Source organism: Micropterus salmoides, unplaced genomic scaffold, assembly GCF_014851395.1.
Source record: "Micropterus salmoides isolate LMB-PRFRI ecotype aquatic unplaced genomic scaffold, ASM1485139v1 Ms_hic_scaffold_5, whole genome shotgun sequence".
Classification (NCBI taxonomy): Eukaryota; Metazoa; Chordata; class Actinopteri; order Centrarchiformes; family Centrarchidae; genus Micropterus; species Micropterus salmoides.
The window spans coordinates 34,300,488-34,320,670 of NW_024044237.1; positions in this window are offsets into that span (position 1 = coordinate 34,300,488).

Below are 20,183 nucleotides of genomic sequence, written 5' to 3' on the forward strand. Positions count from 1 at the left end.
GTTTCTCTCGTTCCTTGTCCCTTTTGTCTCGTCTCTTATCTTAGGTCTTAGTCCTGCATTTTAGTTCTTTGCCTCAGTTCTTAGTCCAGTGCCTTAAGTTCTTAGTTCTGTGCTTTAGTTCATGTTAGTGTTCTTCCTGGTCTGTGTATTTCTGTGCTTCATTATTTGATCTTGTCTTGTTAAGGGTTTTGCAGCTTAGTTTATTCTGTTTATCGGCATGTTTTTTACCTGTTCGAGTCCTTTGTCTATGTCTCCATTTTATTTTGTAATCTTCTGTGCCTGGTGTTCTTGTCTAGCTTTGCTTCCACCTGTTTTATGTTCCTGCCCGCTCATTTGCCCTACCACTTAATGCCTGTGTTCTGTTCAGTCTGTGTTGGATCATTGTGGTTAGTCTCATGTGTGTGTTTGTGCTGCACATGCTCCCTAGCTGCCACTTTTAAAGTCAATGTTGTTGTGATTGCATCACCTCCAAAAGTTACGTCTCGTTCATTCTTAAGTAGTTTTAAAAGTTTAAACACCCATTGCCTTATTTTTATCACAAGAAAAATGTTTTGTTCATAATTGTTAATAAATCTATGCACATGTTTCCTGATATGCATCAATGTGTATACAGTGCCTGCAATATGCAACAGTCAAAAATACTTCTTTACCACTATTAATACAAATTGTTTACACCGTTAGTTTACATTTACATACATTTAAATGCATTTACAAGTGAATAGGGCAGTCAGTTTAGCAAAAAACAAAACTACTTTGTATGAATGAGAAGTAAGGCGCTGAGTTGTGGCTACGTTTGCACCTCCAGTCCAGACTGAATCAGCAAAAACGGAGATGTTTGAAAATGCTGCCGACCCCGTTCTTCGTTTTAAAACTCCGGAAAGCCTTCAGTAACAGTCCCAGCTCGTTGTTGGTCCATGCAAAATAAAATCGGGTGTTGTTTTTAATCTGTAGTGCTTTATTCTTTCACCAGTTCTTCTCTAACTACGGAGTAGACCATCTGCTTCGTGTTTACACTGGCACGTGCATGCCCAGTGTACGTGAACGCCCACTGGATGTGGGTGTGGATTTTCAGTCGTTTTAATATCCACAGAGATCAACTCTGATACGCAGCTAAAACGTTGGTGTGGACGGATATCGTATTGTTTTTGTAGATGGGGCCTAAAACATGTTGTAGTGGCATGATCGCCAAGTGGCAAAGTAGGGAAACAGGGATTTGGGCCCAAACGCAAGACACCAGCAGGAGCTTCTGACCAAAACAGAAAGCCAGGCTTACGCGTGGTTGTGGCATTCAAGAGTCCAAACACAGGTTGTAGTCCAAATTAGACAACATAAATCCAAACGTTACAGTACATCCAACACATGGGAGAGCAGAGACACTTGAGATAATATGATGACAGAACGTAAAACACGTAGCGGTGAACTGGACAACAAATACTAACGCACACAAGCAGGTCATGGTGACAAAACGCAGGTGGGACACATTAGGAAATCAACAATGCAACAACTCCAGAGACAGATGATTACCAAAGTAACACATGAAGCAGACAGAAATGCAGACCAAAACCTGACATGTAGAGGTAACTATTTGTTGCTTCATATTTGACAAACTAACATTTAACATTAACATGCAAATGTAACGTGGATCGCCGCTAAAAGTCAGGCGAAGACATGTCCATTTGAGGTGAAAGGACTTGGCTAGAGCAAAAAAAAAAATTACACTCACTCCAAAACTGCAAGACTCTTATTTATATGTGCAAAAAGCTAAGAGGAAATACAGAGTAGTCAAGAGTTAAATAACAGAAACAACAGGAGTTCCTTGTAAATTCTGAGAGCAAAGGCGTGAGCTGTCACTCAGACGCAGCACAGAAACACTTTGAACGAACATCATTCACTTTTCATTCAGTCTGAACACACTTACAGGCAGATGCTGGTTTTTTAAGTCAGTAAAGTGCTTTTCTTCACCAAAATGAACTACATGTACCCAAAACCCAAAGTAATACTAAAGCACAGATTACTCTCAGATCTTTGTTTTTGTGATTATTAATTTAGCGCAGCCTGCTGGTCCAGCGGAGGGACTTTAGGATTAAGTTACATCATGACGACATGCCAAGCAAGTGGGAGAAACAGCATAATTAAGCAGGATGTCTGCTTTTTACTGTCTAATTTGCATTATTGTTGATTGTGTTGAAACGGGATTGACAGGCCCCTGAGGTCAACAGAAAGAGTCATAACATAAAAATCACCATAAATGGAAGGAAGTGGTTGTCAGCGTGCTGGAAAGCTGTGGTATTAGAGGAAGTTCACAGGCTGAAAATCAATCTCTCTCTCTTCTCTCTGGTTCTGCGTTTGTAGTTTGATTCCTCTGAAACAATTTGATTAAAGTGGCTGGTTGACTTAATTCAGAACGAAAGCTCGGCTACATTTGCTTATCATTCCCTTTGAAGTCCCTTTTCCCACCCAGCAACGCTCCTTCCTGGAGTCACGGCTGTTTTCATCATCTTTTCATTATTTTGAAAAGGGAGAGAAAGTGAGGAAAAAAATCTGCCACTATCTCATTACTTTCACAATTATTTTAGTGGCTGTCAGAAAATAAGGCCTAATCACAATCAAAAAAGGAAAAAATGTTATTGTTTGATCGGATTTTGATCTGGCATTGCCTCGTCGTCGTTCAAACGCAGCCTGAAAGACTTGATTTCTTTTACTGCTGCTTTCAAAGGAGTCTTTCATCTGTGGGATTTTTTGACATAATTCACAAGTCAATCTGACTGGTTGCATGGTGCAATGTCAAGGAAGGTAAAGCACATTAGAGGCAGAGAAAAGTCGACATTTACTACAAAAAATATCCATCATGAGGGAGTCGTTTAATCCTGCACTGAGTCATAAAAGCTTTATCCTGAGAAAACCAACGAAAAGCCGCCAGCGGAAAAGAAACCTCACTTGCTCAGACGCTTCAAATACTGATTAATTAACGTGATTCAAGGATTTTATTTAACTGACGTAAACATGAAAGGGGGTGTGAGTGAATCTGCTGTAGAAAGAAATCTCAACAAAGTGACACAAGGACTAAAACTGACTCAAGAACACAAAACAAAGAATACATTGTAAGAATGCTGTGAAAAGTACAAAATAATGCCACTCTGGACAAATGTATAATGTGGGTTTATTAAAATATGATCACATTTGTTTTCCTCAGTTTATCTTTCTCTTCTCTTTGTATCTCGTCTCTCTCGTTTCATATCCTCTTCCATCCCCCCACTTTTCATCTACTCATCACGCTTTTTTGCTCTCAACACAAAGGCACCTCTACTCTCAATTATAAGATGAACACGGCGAAATCTTTGGTCATCAATCCAAAGTGGTGGCTCAACTGATCCGTACAGTGTGAGAATGAAAAAAGTCCCAGGTTCTGGTCATGCAGAAAGGCGATTAAGACGTGTAGTGCGAGTTAAACACATCGTAGAAGATTCACACAGCTTCACAGATCCATGAGTTTGAAGGCTTATCAAACATCACAACACACAGAACTTAAAACCCTGATACAAGATTTTTGATTCCACATTTTTCATTTGTTATGTCTCTGTACTTCAGCACCTTTTAAATCAGATTAAAGTGAAGACTCTCAGCTTTGAGTGTGTTTATGTCCACATAAAAAAAGATTTTATTAATCAAGGACTTAGTGTTACATAAACAGGGATACATCACATTAATAATTGATGTCAAATAATTTGCAGTCAGTAACCGTCTGAAGTCAACTGACAACAACAGAAAGCTCCTCTCTCCTGATGTTCTGCCAGGCCTGGACTGGAGCCATCTTCACTCCCTTCTTGTTTCTAGGAATCTGGTCTTCAGCAGTGAAACACACAATTGCATGAAAAACTTCCCACTGCCTGGATCAGTGTCCTGCTGCATGGTCAAGTGTTTCCAGTGAGAGTTAATGCACTCGCAGATTTGAGCAGATGTCTATGGATAGTAGGGGTGTGGAAAATAATAGTTTTTAGATGCATCGCGAACTCGGAAATGCGGAAGTGCAGCTGACCGAAACGGACGGACCAACGGAGACGTGTGGTTCTCCCTGTTTTGCACAGAGAGGCAGCTATTGAGTGAGCGACTGCTGCTACTAAAATTTCACAAGACTCTGTTACTGGTTTGCCTGTTTCTATTTTAGTGTAATATTTAGCTCTAACATGAGGTTTGTTATCTGGCCGCCACGTTTAAAACAGTGTTTATTGGTTCGCTGCGTCCAGATACACCCTCGCTATATTTTGTGTGTCTCTAGCATTAGTAAGAAATTTATGTCGCATTGTGCTTCACTACAGAGTGAAGTACTTACTACGACTACGTTAAGTACTTAAGAACTACACACAATTTATTATATTTGTTATGCACTGTACAAAAGTATTTGTATTATTAGAACATTAATAAATGTTCTTCTAGTGACGATCAAAGCTCACGCAGACTTCCTGTCTCTCCAGCAGAGAAGCAGAGCTGTAAGTAGCTGCTCATGGCTGATTAGCTCTATCAGCTCTACGTCCGCTCAGGAATCAGAGAAATCACCAGAGAAAAACTCATCACCAACATTTAAACAAACTGATGACAATGGGTTCTAGGGGGGCTCACTGGGGCCCCCGTTAGCTTATACCTCGGACCGTCACGAGTTGATAACTAGCACCCCCATTTGGTCTCAGCACCAAACCCTCTTTTTTGGGACATGTTTCTGGCCAAATTATGTAAATGCAAATATCAAGACACTATAATTGAATAAATACACATATAGTCATGTACGTAGTTTTGCAGGGAGTTTCCTAAAACAAAGGGGAAAGTAGCAAAATAAGATTCTCATTAAAACTGATTATTTTCCAGCACTTTGTGGTGATATCACTGCCTCGCTGCTGTATAGGAAACTTCCAAAGTTCATAAGCTTTGATTCGAGCCCTAGATGACCTTTCTGTCCTGAAAATTACACAGGCTGTGGCCACAAGTCTTCACTATACCTCAAATCAGAGAAAACTGAATTTTCAGTCACTAGCCTTCAAATGCCGTGATGTGTATCAGATTCATGATTTATGAAAGTGATATTTAACAATGCTTTATTGCATGATTTAACAGCTGTCGGGTAAGGAGTCCCCAGGGGACATTAAAGATGTGCATGTATGTTTTGACTGTGTGTTATGAGGAGTATTGGGGATGTGCTTTACAACTTTCTACTACTTCATATTTAACAAACATATACTGTATATGCTGCTTTACCCTCCTACAAAAGATGCTTCTTATATAAAGGTATACTAAATCTTCCTGATTGTTTACATCTGTGATTGGAAAAGAAATATGAGCATTTTGCCATTTTTCTTTTGTGGGACTGAAGAATGACAGCTGGAATATAATCAGTGTGTTCAAATTTGAGGTCGTAAAACACATTTGATTTCATGTGACTTGGCACACGGAATAATACTCCCTATAGCATTCAAATGAATATACTGACAGTACATAAACCAGTCAAGATGCCAAAGAGACCACAAGATGAAGAATCAGCCACCACCCAATCCTAAAAGCCTTATAAATTTTCTCATCACTCCTCTGGCCTCCTTGAAGTCATGATCTCCCTGCTCCAAATGAGGAGATTACTTCCGAGGTTTTACAATTTGTTTTAAACCTAATCTGCGGTGAGAAGAATCCATGATATCAGACAGAAAGCCTGGCAACATCCATTTCTCGAGCCATCTGCAGAGCAGTTACATCAGGTCAATGTTAAATGACAAAACACATCTTGCAATGTAAGACACTACGCCATCTTTTCAGATCCAAGAGCATCACCACTAAATCAGCTTGGCCACTTTGAGTCATACACATATTGAAACAGCTCAGTCTTCCATAGTGACTGTAGGTATTAAATATATATCTGGCAGTGTCCATTCAAACCGCCACAGGGATCTACCTGTAAGATCTACCTGTGCAGATGCAGCAGCCCATACAGCTCAGCCTACACGAAAGTCTAATCCTAACAATCACAAAGACCATTTAAAAGTCCTGCTCAGGAATAATATAAACTAGCTACCTTGCATCCAATTCATGTAACTCATCCACATTCAGCCACTCAAAATCATCTGACACTGACCGAACTCAGGCCAAAATCGCACATCCCTGGTTTGTCAGGAGTATCTATCACATTACTTCATTTAGCTGACGCTTTTACCCAAAGCGACTTACAACTGCTATACATGTCAGAGGTCGCACGCCTCTGGAGCAACGAGGGGTTAAGTGTCTTGCTCAGGGACACAAAGGTGGATGGGTCACAGTGTGGGAATGAACTCGGGTCTCTCACACCAAAGGCATAGTCTTATCCATTGCGCCATCGCCACCCCACATGCCATTCTCCAAATATCTCACCACAATTGGGTATAATCCCATGACCAGTGCTCCCATAACCATCTTGAAACCCTTTCAAGAATGCCAAGCTGAATCTTCTGAAGCTGGACAAGGGTACACCATCAGCAAGGGGTCTGCGTGATAATATGGAATGATCATCCTCATTGGGACATTGTATCGCTGCAAAGCAAACATGAAAGGCATAGACAGACCAAACTGTCCGGGGAACTGATGGTCGAAAGTGGCTTTGGAGGCAAAACTGATCACCTCAGGCTCGGTGGCCTGATGGGAATAATAGGGATAGAGCTATGAACACTGCAAGCTCTTGAGAGACTCCTCTGTGACAAGTATCTGAAATCTCATGAACCTCTCTCTCTACTGTAGGTACTGCTTTTCTGGGGGGGGGGGGAAACAATAAAACTTCAATGAATTAATTTACTCTCACTGAATCAGCTAATGTAGCTCACCACACAGCAGGATATCACTCATTCAGAGAAACAGTGAGAAATGGGAAACTGGATGGTTTCGTATAGAATACAAATCTACCCAATCTGAAAAAAGAAAAACTATGATGGGTATTAAGCTGCCCTAGGCTCAAAACAGTTCAGTACTTCGCACCTCTGTAACGCGAGATCTCCATGGTAACTTATGCTGAACGGCTAACCTGTGGCCTGTACTACGAAGCGAGGTAACTGGCTTATGGAGGTAACTTCAGGAGTAACTTCGTGACGTCGGGTGTAACTTCCCGGTTAACCCGTACTACGAAAGGTGGATAGGTGTTAGCCGGGGTCTGTTACCATGGCAATTTACGCTGCATCTCTAAACTGCTCCGAGCAGGTTTTGTTCGTGGTTAACTCGAGGTTAGTCTGTATGTGGACTACACACCACATCAGTACTCAGTGTTAATGATGAGAAGTAGGATATTAATGCACAACGCTTCAAAAAATGTTGAGATTTCATGCTGATTTGTTCCACTGCGGCTGCAATAAAGTTCAGAACACAACAGCATCACGTTCAGACAGCGAGCCCTGCAGCCTCTGTGAATTTAGAGAGGAATCTTAATTAACGTAGCCCATCTGTAGTCTATAATTGAATTCTCCTGAGTGTTTTCACATATTTAGATAGACTATTTACGTGTCCAAACAATAGGGAGCCTGGGTTAATAACTGAGAAAAATGGTAGGAGGTGCATGGTAGTGATTATGGGCTAAACTCAGGAGTATTTCCTCACTGCGAAATCCGATTGCAAAGTCTAATATAACTTTCCAATGCATGCATAATACACGGCAGACGTGTGTGTGTGTGATGTTGCAGCTTTGCAAAGTGAAGTTTCTCTCAGGCTACATGTGTGACTGTAGTGTCGGAGAATATTCAAGCTTTTTACCTGTAGATTAATCTTGGAAATTAAATTCTGTCTCAGATTATTAGGACTACCCCCCACTGGCTTCTTTTTTTCTAGTGAACCTACCTTTACATCTTAATCATATTACACATCAAAGAAGAGCCCATTTATACATAATAGAGATTTGAACTACAATAAGAACACTGTGATGGTAATTAGGCTACAAATTTACTCAATGCGATGCCAACAAGCCTCCCCGCCACGATATTAGATTTAGCCGTTAACTTGTCTTTACATTCATAATTTCCTGACACTATCAACGTGCATTCCTCTGGAGAAACGCAGAGCATGTGCGAAAAAACTCCGCCTGCACGGCCGAACACGCTGCTTTTTATGGAAACCCGCACCAACTACAATTAAGTTAACACAGGTTTAACACGGACTCAACTAACCGACGTCTGATCCACTGTCGTAGTACCGTTTAACTCCAGTGTAGGCGGTCAGAGTTTCTCTACCCTGAGTTTGCCTGATAACCCCAAGTTAACTCTGAGTAGGTTCAACTTCCTTCGTAGTGCAGGCCACATCTATAGAGCAGGTTCTGTTCCAGATAAGAGATCAACTCAACAGACTGTTTCATAGGCTGCTTTTATGTTTGCTGCAGAGAAACTTTTAGTGATATCATCCTACAGAGACTGTTTGAAGCACTAAACCCTGTGGGCTACTACTTGTGTACTTTTAAGATATGACAGTAAGCCTAGGTTACTTAGTATTTAGTTTTTATTTGCTCCCCAGTCCGTTTCACACAGCATGTTGCAGTCGTAAAATAAATGGGTTTCATTTTTCTTATGTGAGGCTGAATATTATGAGCAGTTTTGTAGGGATATTAAAATACAACATGTTAATATGAATGTAGGCTATTTATTTTAGGTCAGTAGCTATAGTATAGGCTATCACAGAGACTGGTCATGTTCCGCCCCACCTTTTGCGATGTGGGCGCTGGTTTGAGGTGAGTTTTCAGTAGCTTAAATGTTAAGATTCAGTCTTTGAACCACTATTTGAGCACATTTTGTGGCATCAGTGGATTTTTCGTTTCATTGCTTTATGAAGTTAATTTAGAACAACGTTTGGATCACTTTTGACTGAGTTAAATAAATGAATCTGATTGTTGAAGTGACGAGAATAAGTGAGGTCGAACTACCACTTATTCAGTGCCCGAGTCTTTTAATGTGGAAACGCCGACACACAGCCGAGCTGAAAGAATAAGGCTGATGTTTTCATACAGCTCATACAGCGTACCCCAAGGATTCTTAATTTAAGACTTTTTAAGACCTTTTTAATACCACCCAGGATGAAATTTAATACCAACTTCACTGCCATATAATGAAAAATCTGTATGAATTTTAAGCCTGAGAAAATGATTTACAAAGTTATATGAATTTAATAAAACATTTTATCATAATACATTCATATTTAACACACTATAGCTTTTTGGGGTGTGTTTGTATTTGATATGAATCAAGGACGTCACTTTGTGTTGAAAAGTGGTGTGGACATGCATGCACGGTTTACAATATTGGGTTCACGAGAAGATATTTTAACACTATTTTCGTGTAAATATTCAATGCTGAAATATAAAAATGGGAGGTCTGGGGGTCGCCTAGAAAATTTGAGCACTAAACGCTTAATCTCCTGCATTCTGGAGACATTTTCTGCACCAATTTATGGTAGAATTGTCTTTATTTATATAAAGTGATTCAGATGACAATTCAAACAGAATATAATGCAGCACTCAGCAGCTTGTTTTTTAGCTTAAGAAACTTTTTTTGGACAATGCACATTTGTTTCTTCTATATTTAAATGGCATTGCATGATATCTTATTGTGCAAATAAACCTTTCTCTAAGTTTTTTTTTTTTTATTTAAACTTTTTTTGTTTCAAGCCATTTTTCATAACATGTTTTCTTTCCTAACAACTGACTGATTCGCACCAGAGCTTGGATGCCAGAGCTTGTGCACCGCGAACACTCGTAAACAGTAACATTAAGTTACCTGTGCTGCCGTATAACATCAGAGTCACACCAAACGGAGTAAATTATAAAGTCACACACACAAAAAGTCTTTTTTAATGTAGTTATAGCATTTATTTAATCCTACGAAAGTACAAGAACAAATTTAAGACCTTGGTAAACAAATGTAATACTTTTAAGGCCTTATTTTTGGAATATATAATTTAAGACTTTTAATACTTTTAAGACCCTGTGGGTACCCTGTCATAAGAACACATCAAATCAACGCGTTAGCCTATTATAGATTAGGCTACGCCTGTTCATTTAGGCATTCACTGTGTCTGCAACTTTCTGTCTTACTGCATGTGTCAGCTGCAGCTGTGCTTCTTACGCTATGTCGTATCTCTGTAGCGTTACAGTTTGCTCTTCGTTTGTAAAATATGACACTCTGATGCCAGTGGACTTGTTCATGTCTGCGATTGGTCATCCGCTGCTAACACCGCCTTTATTATGAGAACCCACTCACGGCTGGTGTTGGGAAACCCTGGGTTGAGTTAGCGAGATGATAACCAGTTCCTTGGTACCGCTCATCCCGACCGCAATTCTTAGGGTTAGTGAAGCCAGATAACGAAAACATATCCTGGATTTGATGAATTTGCTTCGTGGTGCAGGCCCCTGGTTCAGAGAAACGTTTGCGTGCTGCAGCAATTAATGCAGCCATATCATAAATTCAAGGCCACGCTGACAAAATAATAGAGAAGATAGCTGTAAAATGACTTGTGTCAAAATCAGGTTCTGAGACATATTCTGCTGGAATCACCAATAATTATGAAGCCATCAACGTCACAGCCCGACATTGACGCTAAGGGAAAGTTTGCAGAGGCTTATGATTAGCAGCTGAGGTGAGCATTCACAGTAGAAACAAAGAGACCTAACACTAATCACTTATGCTGCAAGAGGAGCCCGTGCAACTGAAACAGACACTTTTGTTGACCGTCTTAACTCACTAGATTGGATAGCTTTCGTCACTAGTGATGAAAACAAAAAAGCATTCATTTACTTTTCAAGCATCCTCCACAGGCCTGTCATCTTCATACAGTAGATGCTTTCAAGATAGAATGTCATGCTGCAGCGATCTGTTCAAACCATGAGGAAACTGATCATCTGAGGCCAATCATCTACATCAGAAAGTCTGACTTTCAATCAGCTGGCTGAATATTATTTGCAAGAACACATTTCAGCGCTGCTTGTCTGTGCCGACTGCAGTTCAGCATTCAAAGGCAATAGGAAAGTGTGACGGATCACGTTTCTGAATCAGAATTCCAAGTTCATGCAGATCTTTGCTGTAGTGGAGAACTCTAGGGAGCCTGATGATATTGATATTGTTGTCAGCGGTGATGAACAGTTCACCTGTTGACTCTATGGCTCAAGCGAGTTGATGAGATCAAGATAATTTGTGGCTCAAACTTTGAACAGGTCTCTCTATTGCCAGCACATGAAAAGAGTTAACCGTCCCAAGTTAGGGTCGCTCATGATAGCAGAAAACATCCCAAGGGTTGGACCTGGCTCCCTGCCTATTAAAGGAAATTTAACCTTCTTAAACTTTATGGAAAGAAAATATTGTGAACTTTTAAATGTTTAGTAGGACAGTAGGATTAACAGAGGAGCATCTTCTGGCATGTAGAGATCTGAAAGTAAAACATCCATTAATTCTTTCGTAGACTATATGAGATGGCTTACAGTTGGAGATCTTAAAGGCTTGGATGGATGTGAAACTTCATTGTTGAATTATGGCTTTAAATGATGAAGCGGTTTAGAAAATATCTGGTTCTTTAATTAAAAAAAAAAAAAAAGTCAAGAAAATGAGAAAAACTCCCAAGGTGCATTTCTGTTAGGAAGTTGCATGTGCCACTTACAGCTGGCGGAAGCTGTAGATCACACGTTGTAGAAACCTTAAATTTTCTTCATGTTTCAGGTCATGTTTTGGAGATTTGGTCTCAACTGCATTGAAAAAGCATATTCGATGTCCTATAGCTCTGATTTGTGCCTTTGACTTCTTCTCAGTAGCAACAGCATCACATGCTCATGGGTATTACAGTGTTCACAGCCACGCCGCACACCGAACTGACAGGACAAAAAACTTTATTTTTCAGAAAAACTAAAATGAAATCTGATGGTCATGAATGCAATCGGAAATATTTCTGCTCCTAAAAACACACCACAATCGCCATATCTGGATTTATTAATCTGACAAGAGCAACAGCTATAGTAACACAAAAATAACAGTATCGCTGCCTGCGCATTAGGTAGTATTCAATAAAACAAAAACAAAAAATAAATAAAATCCTCTCGACACTAATGAGCCCGACATTTCAGCATTAAATGTGCATGCATGATGAAAATGACACAGAGGAGGGCTGAATTATTTACATACATTTATGCATGTATGTATTATTCAGGTTCTGTGTGTAGGAAGAGAAGTTGCAATGTAATAAATCCCGTGTGTGTGTGTGTGTGTTGGTGAACTCACAAGGTTTTCTGGCCTCGTCACCTCGTTACCGATCACTGCAAAGTGCTGCTTAATTATTCCTCGCCAAAGGGCCAAATGTTCATTATGCCACAACTAATTACTGCTACACTGCTGTAATCCTTTACAGCCAAACGGACACAGCAGTGTGTGTGTGTGTGTGTGTGTGTGTGTGCGCACAGTTGTGCAGTGAATGGGATGGAAGTGCTCTTAATTTCCATGATGCAAAAAATGGAGATCACTACAGATGGAGCTTAATTGCCTCCATTTTGACTTTTAGTCCGTTTCTATCATCCTTGCAGTGCAGCTTCACGAGGGCCAAACGTTAGCTGGCAGAAACACCAAATTTCACCAGTAACTAATTTGCATACGTACATTCTGCACTGATCAATAATATTAGATTAACAATGAATTACAAGCAACGGGAAAGTCATTCATGTTAATGAACCCACAGAGAATCACCACTTGATTTTGCAGTTCACCATAAAGATCAACCAAGTCCAGTTGCCCTTGACTTTAACCTTCATTGTATAACTATGACCTGGATGACTGAGAATCTTCACAGACACCATAAACGTCCAGTGTGGAATATTTCTGAGGATCTGTTGACAGAAATGCAATACAATATCCAAAACTATGTTTTCAGTGTTGTATAGAGACCTTACATAATTAAATGTTTTGTTTTTATTACCTGAGCCCCCCTTCCATGAACTTTGCCATGTTGCACTGTCATGTTTCTACAGTAGCTGAAAACGGACAAACAGCGCTACATGAAACCTTTCGCCACTACGATCTTCTTGTTCTACTTCTGGGAGAACTCTGGCAGTGTAGAGCACATTACAACGTTGAATATGTACGTTTGAAGAAGAAGAAGAAGTAGTAATAATATACAGCAGGGGTCGGCAAATAAGTTTGGGATTGCAGCAATGTTTTCAACCATTGAGAATATAAGATATAATATTTGAAGCCATTGTCTCAGTTGGTAAAGTGCAATACTCTTACTTTGAAGGTCACATGTTTGATCCTGCCTCGGGACAGGTTTTTTTCTCTCTCTCTCTCTTTAACAAATAGAGTGTTTGTGTTTCGGTGTTTGATCTGTATCCATCAACCTACGGACGCTTTTTCATTTTCCCAGTGTCTCCAGGCAGAGGACATTTAGGGGAATCATGTTTTTTGACGGCACTTTCAGAGGTGTGTCAAGCAGGCTACAGACTCTTTTATTGTTGTTAAGAATTTTTCACAGTAAAAGCTAAAGAAATAAAGCATTACAGCACAATCACGTAAGAGGAAGTGATTATGTGAGTAACTGTTGCTGTCATGACTGAGATCTATTTCAGCACCGCTATCAAAGTATTTATATGTATGATTGATGGCGGGCAGTTTTGGCGAGGGTCCATAATCACAGAGATTAATGTGTTTCCCTTGTCAATGTTTGTATAAACTTTATCCAATGTGTGGTTTATAATGGACGGTGGTGCAGAAACAGTGACAATGTTACACAGTTAGCTTACTCTCATTACTCTCTAGAGCCATTCTGCTCTAGAGCCACCTGCAAAGTTGGAAAAAATTTGCCCCCGCGCCTACTTCAACCTACATGCACGAAATTTTCTGGGGACATGTATCATATCAACCCGTTTGCAGGGTGCGTACTTTAACGAACTCCTCCTAGGGATTTAGTCCGATTGACTTCAAATTTCTGCTGTGCCTTCTAAAGGCATTGACAATGAAAAGTTGCGCTATCTGTGAGTTTTCGTCAATGGGCGTGTCCGTGGCGTGGCGTCCAAAGTCAACCATGAAACAGGAAGTTGTGATAACTTCAGTGTGCATGCTCAGATCTGCATCAAATGTTACATGTAGGATGAGAGTCCCGCCCTGAACATATCCGTATGCCAATAAACAAACACACAATGTCATAGCGCTTTACGTGCTTGATAACTGTGCCGCCCTGAACACATTTACACGCCAATATTCAATTATAGCCATAGCGCCAAGTGCTATGTAGCGCCACAAAGGGGACACAGGAAGTGACGTATAACATCTTCATCCAGCGTCCGAAGCGTGTAGCAAATGCATGGCCTCACTGGCAGAGCTCCAGCATATGCAACGTGGCCGCCTCACACCCCGACGCACTACATATGTGCGAGGGCCCGCCCAACGCTGCTTGCAGCTTTAATTTCTTAATACATCTACCTAAAGAAACCTCATTTCTGGACTGGCCACTCTCTGCTGTCTCAGAAGATGACACCTTTTGTCCTGTGTCAGCCACCGTAGCTGTCCTACGCTCTTTGAAGGGGGGTTGCAATTCACAACCCTCACAACTAGATGCCAATAAATCTTACACACTGAACTAGGGCTGTCGCAATAACGGCAATTGGTCAAGCCTACCGCGGAGGATGGCAAGAACCGCAATGTTCATACTGTACATTTCAGGTCGTGTTAAATTAATAAATGAGTGCTTCACTCACACGTAACTCTGTAACGGTTCAAGGACGGATCGCCATGGGCTGTACGTGACCCGACTTCAAACTCTGAAGCTGTAAGTGTTGCCGTGTTTTGTGTTGTTTTACTGTTTATTTTAAAGGTTAGCTAACTTGGCGCGGCTAAGGTGGCTAGTAACAGTAAGCCTCATTTGAATCTCGCTAACTAAGGAGCGTAGTGTGTCGGATGCCTGCAGCTTTTTTTCATGTTGCTTTCTGTGGAAAATTAGTTATAACATTACTACAGCGCAGTGGTTAGTTGTGGACAGCCATTCTGCTACGCATTGGCATCTGTGTGTGCGCGCGCGTGCATTGCTGCGGTATGTAAATTGACTTGATAGACAAGCCCTGAAGGTAATGATATACAAGCTACATCTGAAAAAGATGGTTAAACTACAAAAATATGTTTGCTTGGCAATGTTGTTGACTAGCACGCAGCATCTAGCTTGCTCAGACCATAAACCCGCTGTTAGCGGCTCGCTGTGCTGTGAGGTACAAGAAACAGACACTCTTACTCTGCTATATGACACCAAATTACTTAATTGACGAAAAATGCGATAATACCGCGGCGACAACATATTTCCGTTGCGGAAATTAAACCATTAATTGTGACCAAATCCCCAATTCTGTTTGTAGAAATGCAGCCCCAAACTTGCAAGAACCCCTCACCATGCTTCACTCTTAACCTGTGCCTGCAGACACTCATTCTTGTACCGGTGAACAACCTGTACCTTCATTGTGACTCCAACTGTCTTCAGCTGTTCCTTACCGATTTGTATTCATCCTAGCTATTTCTGTTAATGATTGTGTTTCAACCTACATACTGAATTGGTGATCATTAGCATCCATTTGGTAAAATTGTTTAATCATACACTTGATGAGCAAGTGTACCTAGAAGAATTGATGTCTTTTTGAAGTCATAGATAGATATAGATCACAGCATGTGATGTTAAACATGCAGAATATGGCAGAATGATTAAATTACGCCTGATAGCCATCTTATTCATAATGTGAACATGAGTATGATAAAAGCAAATTGAAAATTGTATTCAACCATTTACTTTCCATGAGAGGACCCTCAGACCCCACAATTTTCAAACCAATTTTACGCCAAGTGAGGTGAGTACTACAAATGTGCTAATCAAATCACCGGTAGCATCTGTTAACAGTATATACGCTCATATATTAAACCTTCCAGATTCTCCAGAGAGTCCTATATTTCTATGACCACTTTCCCCCATCCTCCCAACTCCACATTTTAGCAACAAAATTACTTCAGAAATTCACCAGAATGCTGGAAAACTCTTTGAAATTAACAACGGCTAACCATGACCTGATCTGGACACAGAGATGAAACTGATATTCATCTGAAAACTATATAATAAAATTATAATACACATTATATATACACATTTCTCCCACACAGGCATTTTAAATTGTTTTTGTTGTGACGGTGTAGCTGAGCAGCAATGGTGTGTTAGCGTCTGTCATTAGATGTTAAAGTGAGGTGAGGAAAATAGCAGAGCTTTTGTCTGTAAGTGGCTTAGCTTTTCTCATTACTGCAAGATCTCTGTGCAGCCAATGGACAGTGTTGTCGCCTCATTCCTTCAGGTAATTACACATTCTTCATTTTTCATCTCTGGGGAGAGCAAAGAAAAGACAGCTGAAAGACTGAAGAGATTGAAACGACAACACAAAGAGTTAATAATGATCTCTGTTCATGTGAAGAAGAAGGGTATGAAAGCAGTTTGGCTAAACACTGCACACACAATATTGCAGCCACAGAAAATAGCTTCACTTAATTTAAAGCTGTATAGGTAGAGGGTCATATACGATTTTGTGGGCCCTATTGCTTGGATTGTGAACATTACAAGCTATGCACTATTATTTATGAAACAATAAAAGTCTGCAGCGATACAGCCCCAAAGGGACAGTAGTGCTTTGAGCTAAATGCTAACAACAGCATGCTAACATGCTTATAATGTTAATATGAGGATGTTTAGCAGGTATAATGTTTGTAAGGTGGCTAACATTTACAACTACCTAGCACTACACACAAAGTACTGCTGAGGCTGGTGGGAATGTTATAAGTTTGCAGGCATTTGGTCATAAACAGAATAAATAAAATTGGACCTGCTAAATTAAAAGTCAGAGGATCACCAAAGTTATTACGACACATCATATTAGAAAATGTTGTGCAAATTCATCTAGCAGATTTGGATTATTAGAAAGTAAAGAAAATTTTCCGGGCACCACAGATGTGTACAAAAGTTCATGGCCATCGATAATACACCCAATATGAACTTTTCCACTTGTGAGATATTTCACTCTGGACCAAAGTAATGGACCAGCCAACCCTTGAACCACACAGCTAGCGTGTTTAAAAAGTAATCCGATCGAACATCATCAGCAGAAAAGAATGAGAAACACTGTCCTTATAAACGGTAAGCTACATGTTTGTTGATGACCCACAAATTGACAATCCACAAATGTTCAAAACTTGTTTGACATCGCTTCCTACTTTTGTCGATGTGATTTTACACAACACAAACATTTGTTGTGATCCACATTTCTGGAGTTTTTCAAATATGGAGAGGTGGAGCAGAACTGCAGAGTTCAGAAGGTATTTTTTCACCTATATTAACTGTATAGTCTACCAACGCATCCTCATATAGAAACAACAGAATAGTTTGAAAGTTTATGTCTCAGAAACGACTTGAGTGTTTAATATATAAGTGTTTTCTCCAAAACAACATATGTGAACGTTTTTTGTTCCCCATGGCCAAACACAGGGAGGTTAACACTACATGGCCAATGTGCAAAGCTTTAGGGTTAACCAGTCCGCTAACAGTAGCTAATGCCACAAAAAAAAGATAAAGCTATGAAACACAACAAAACGCTACCTAAACTGCTAAAACTAAACACTACAAAATGCAAGAAAACACTAAAAGTACGCTTATATTGAAATTAACATAAACAGACGTTGGCTTTTTTTTTTTGTACACGGGAACTGAACTCCGGTCTCCTGGGTGAAGATCACCTAATAATCTAACCATCCACCCATTCCACCACCTCCAAAACATCATATACCTGAAGTTACAGATGCACTTTGTTTTAAGGCCCTTCAACTATCAACCTCACGGTTTCTGGGTGAGGACAGGCTGAGTCTGCAGAATTACAACTGGTGCCAGCATTCAGGGTTTCTCACCTTTCAATATTTAAATGTAAGAATATTAGACAGAAAATGTATTTTTCCAAATTTGAAAATGCATTTCATGTTTTATGATTTATAAAATTCATCTGACCAATGTCAATATTACATTTCCTTAAACGTATATGCAAAGGATGAGGAAAATGAGAATAAACAACCGCAAAAGATTTTGTCTTCTGTAATCTGTGCAAACAAATACCTTTAAAAATGACTTAACAGGTACGGGCTTTTTTTTGTTGCTGTTAGTCATTTAAATGCATGTAAAAGCACAACGCTAGGAGGAATTGCTGTTAAATGGTTGTTCAAGTGGCCACTGAACTACCTCTCCACTAATTTAAGAGAAATAGCATTAATTAAGAAGATACTTACATTAATGTATGTGTGGTTTGCAGGTTTAAATAAATGAAAACCCTGAATTTACTACTAGAATTTAAAAACCACATTTAAGATGTTTTAATCATAAATCATAACTTCTAGTTCTGTTATCACACAAATGTGTATTTAATGTCAAACATTAAACAGTAAAGCTCTTAAATAGTGTATTTACCCATAATACTTATTAACAGCCACCATAATTCAGTCAGTCAGTGTGTTTTAAATCACCTGGGAATGAAACTGTTCATACATCGATAAATAAGTCTGTGTCTCTACTTGTTTACATGCTTTACTCTAATATCACTGCTGTCCGGGGAAACTCTTTCTGTCGGTGAAATGTCATCTTGGCATTTGTCTTCATGTTTCTGTGCTGTTTCCATGTCAGTCTGCATCTGAGACAAGGAAAATTATTAGGATCTGCTTGATTTATTGATCCACTACTGGAGGCTGCAGACTGACCTGAGAGAGGGAGAGAGGAATAATGTTCAGATTAGGTTCCAACACCATGACAACATTTATGCTCCAGCAACAAACACGTTTTCACCTTTTGTTGTTTCATGAAGAGGGTAGATTCACGGTTCAGCGGTGGTTTGTCATGTGATTCACAACAGAGGGAGTCTGTCCTTTGTCTCTTAATGATCCTTTGAATTGTACGAGGCATTCAACAACATTCACCACGTTGCAAATTTATGACAATCAACATGATGCTTTCATTGTTTTTCTTTTGTTTAGTTTTTTCTATATTGTTGCATTGTGAGATATGGGAACTTAAAGCAACAAAAAAAAATGAGGGCATGAATGTAGACTAAACCATGGATGTAACTTATACTCAGGTTAAAGTTATGTACGGTGGCCAACAGAGTTCAAGATGCAAGCAAATGAAAATATCTGCGGCACCTTGACAACCAACAAATATACAAAAAAAGATCAAATACAAGTAAATTAAGAAACACGCCAATATGACAACATATGTAGAAGTATAAAGAATCGTGTTGCAAATAAACAGAAGCAGCCACAGAGAACACTGCCCTACAGTAAGATCTTGTTTTAGACTCAGATTTGGTTTTACATGCAAAGTTAAATAAATGAAGACCTTGTTGCAATTTTTTCTTTGGCAAATCCAGACTGTATCCAGATTGATTTTAGAAAGTCTGGACAGTAAAAAAAAAAAGAACACATGAAACTGCTCATTGGATACAAGCATTCGGAGGGGGTTTGAAATGCATTGACCCTTCACTAAGCCACGCCCCATATACGTAGCTGGCCACTCACAGCGCAGTATATAGTATATAGGACTGGCTCTAAGTGAGGTCCAACACTTTCATGGCTGCGCTCCATTGACTCGTATGCAAAGCTACAAGCTTTTTTTTTTGCCGTGTTTTTCCAAGATCTGGTCAAACGCTGTTCCTGGGGCCCTTGTAATAGTTAGTCGCTACCCAGAGACGTTAAAAGGAGAAGTACGATTTATTCTCTTTCCAAAACCTAAAACAAATCCGGAAAAATGTAGGCTGTGGCTTGCTCCAAATGTAATGTTAGTTAGCTAACAGTAGCTAACTTCCTACTGAATGTAACATTACAAAGCCCTACTGTTTTGTTTTTTAATGATTGTCTCTGTTTAATGATTGGCCTACCAGCTGTACAGGAACAGTGTTGATCGTTCATATCGTTGTCCTTTGTCTCAATCGTCAGGTGATGCAGTGGTTCACTTTTACTCAGACCGGTAGGCTTTAGCCTCTGTCTTTATTTTTGCAAAACAGTCTTCTTCTTTCTGAGATTGTTTTTCCAAAAATTAGACAATATTTCTTCGGGGAGTGCAGTAATAGACTGTGGCAGAACCGTGATAAAAGTCTGACAGGTCTGACAGTTTGTCGCACTTAGCAGCAG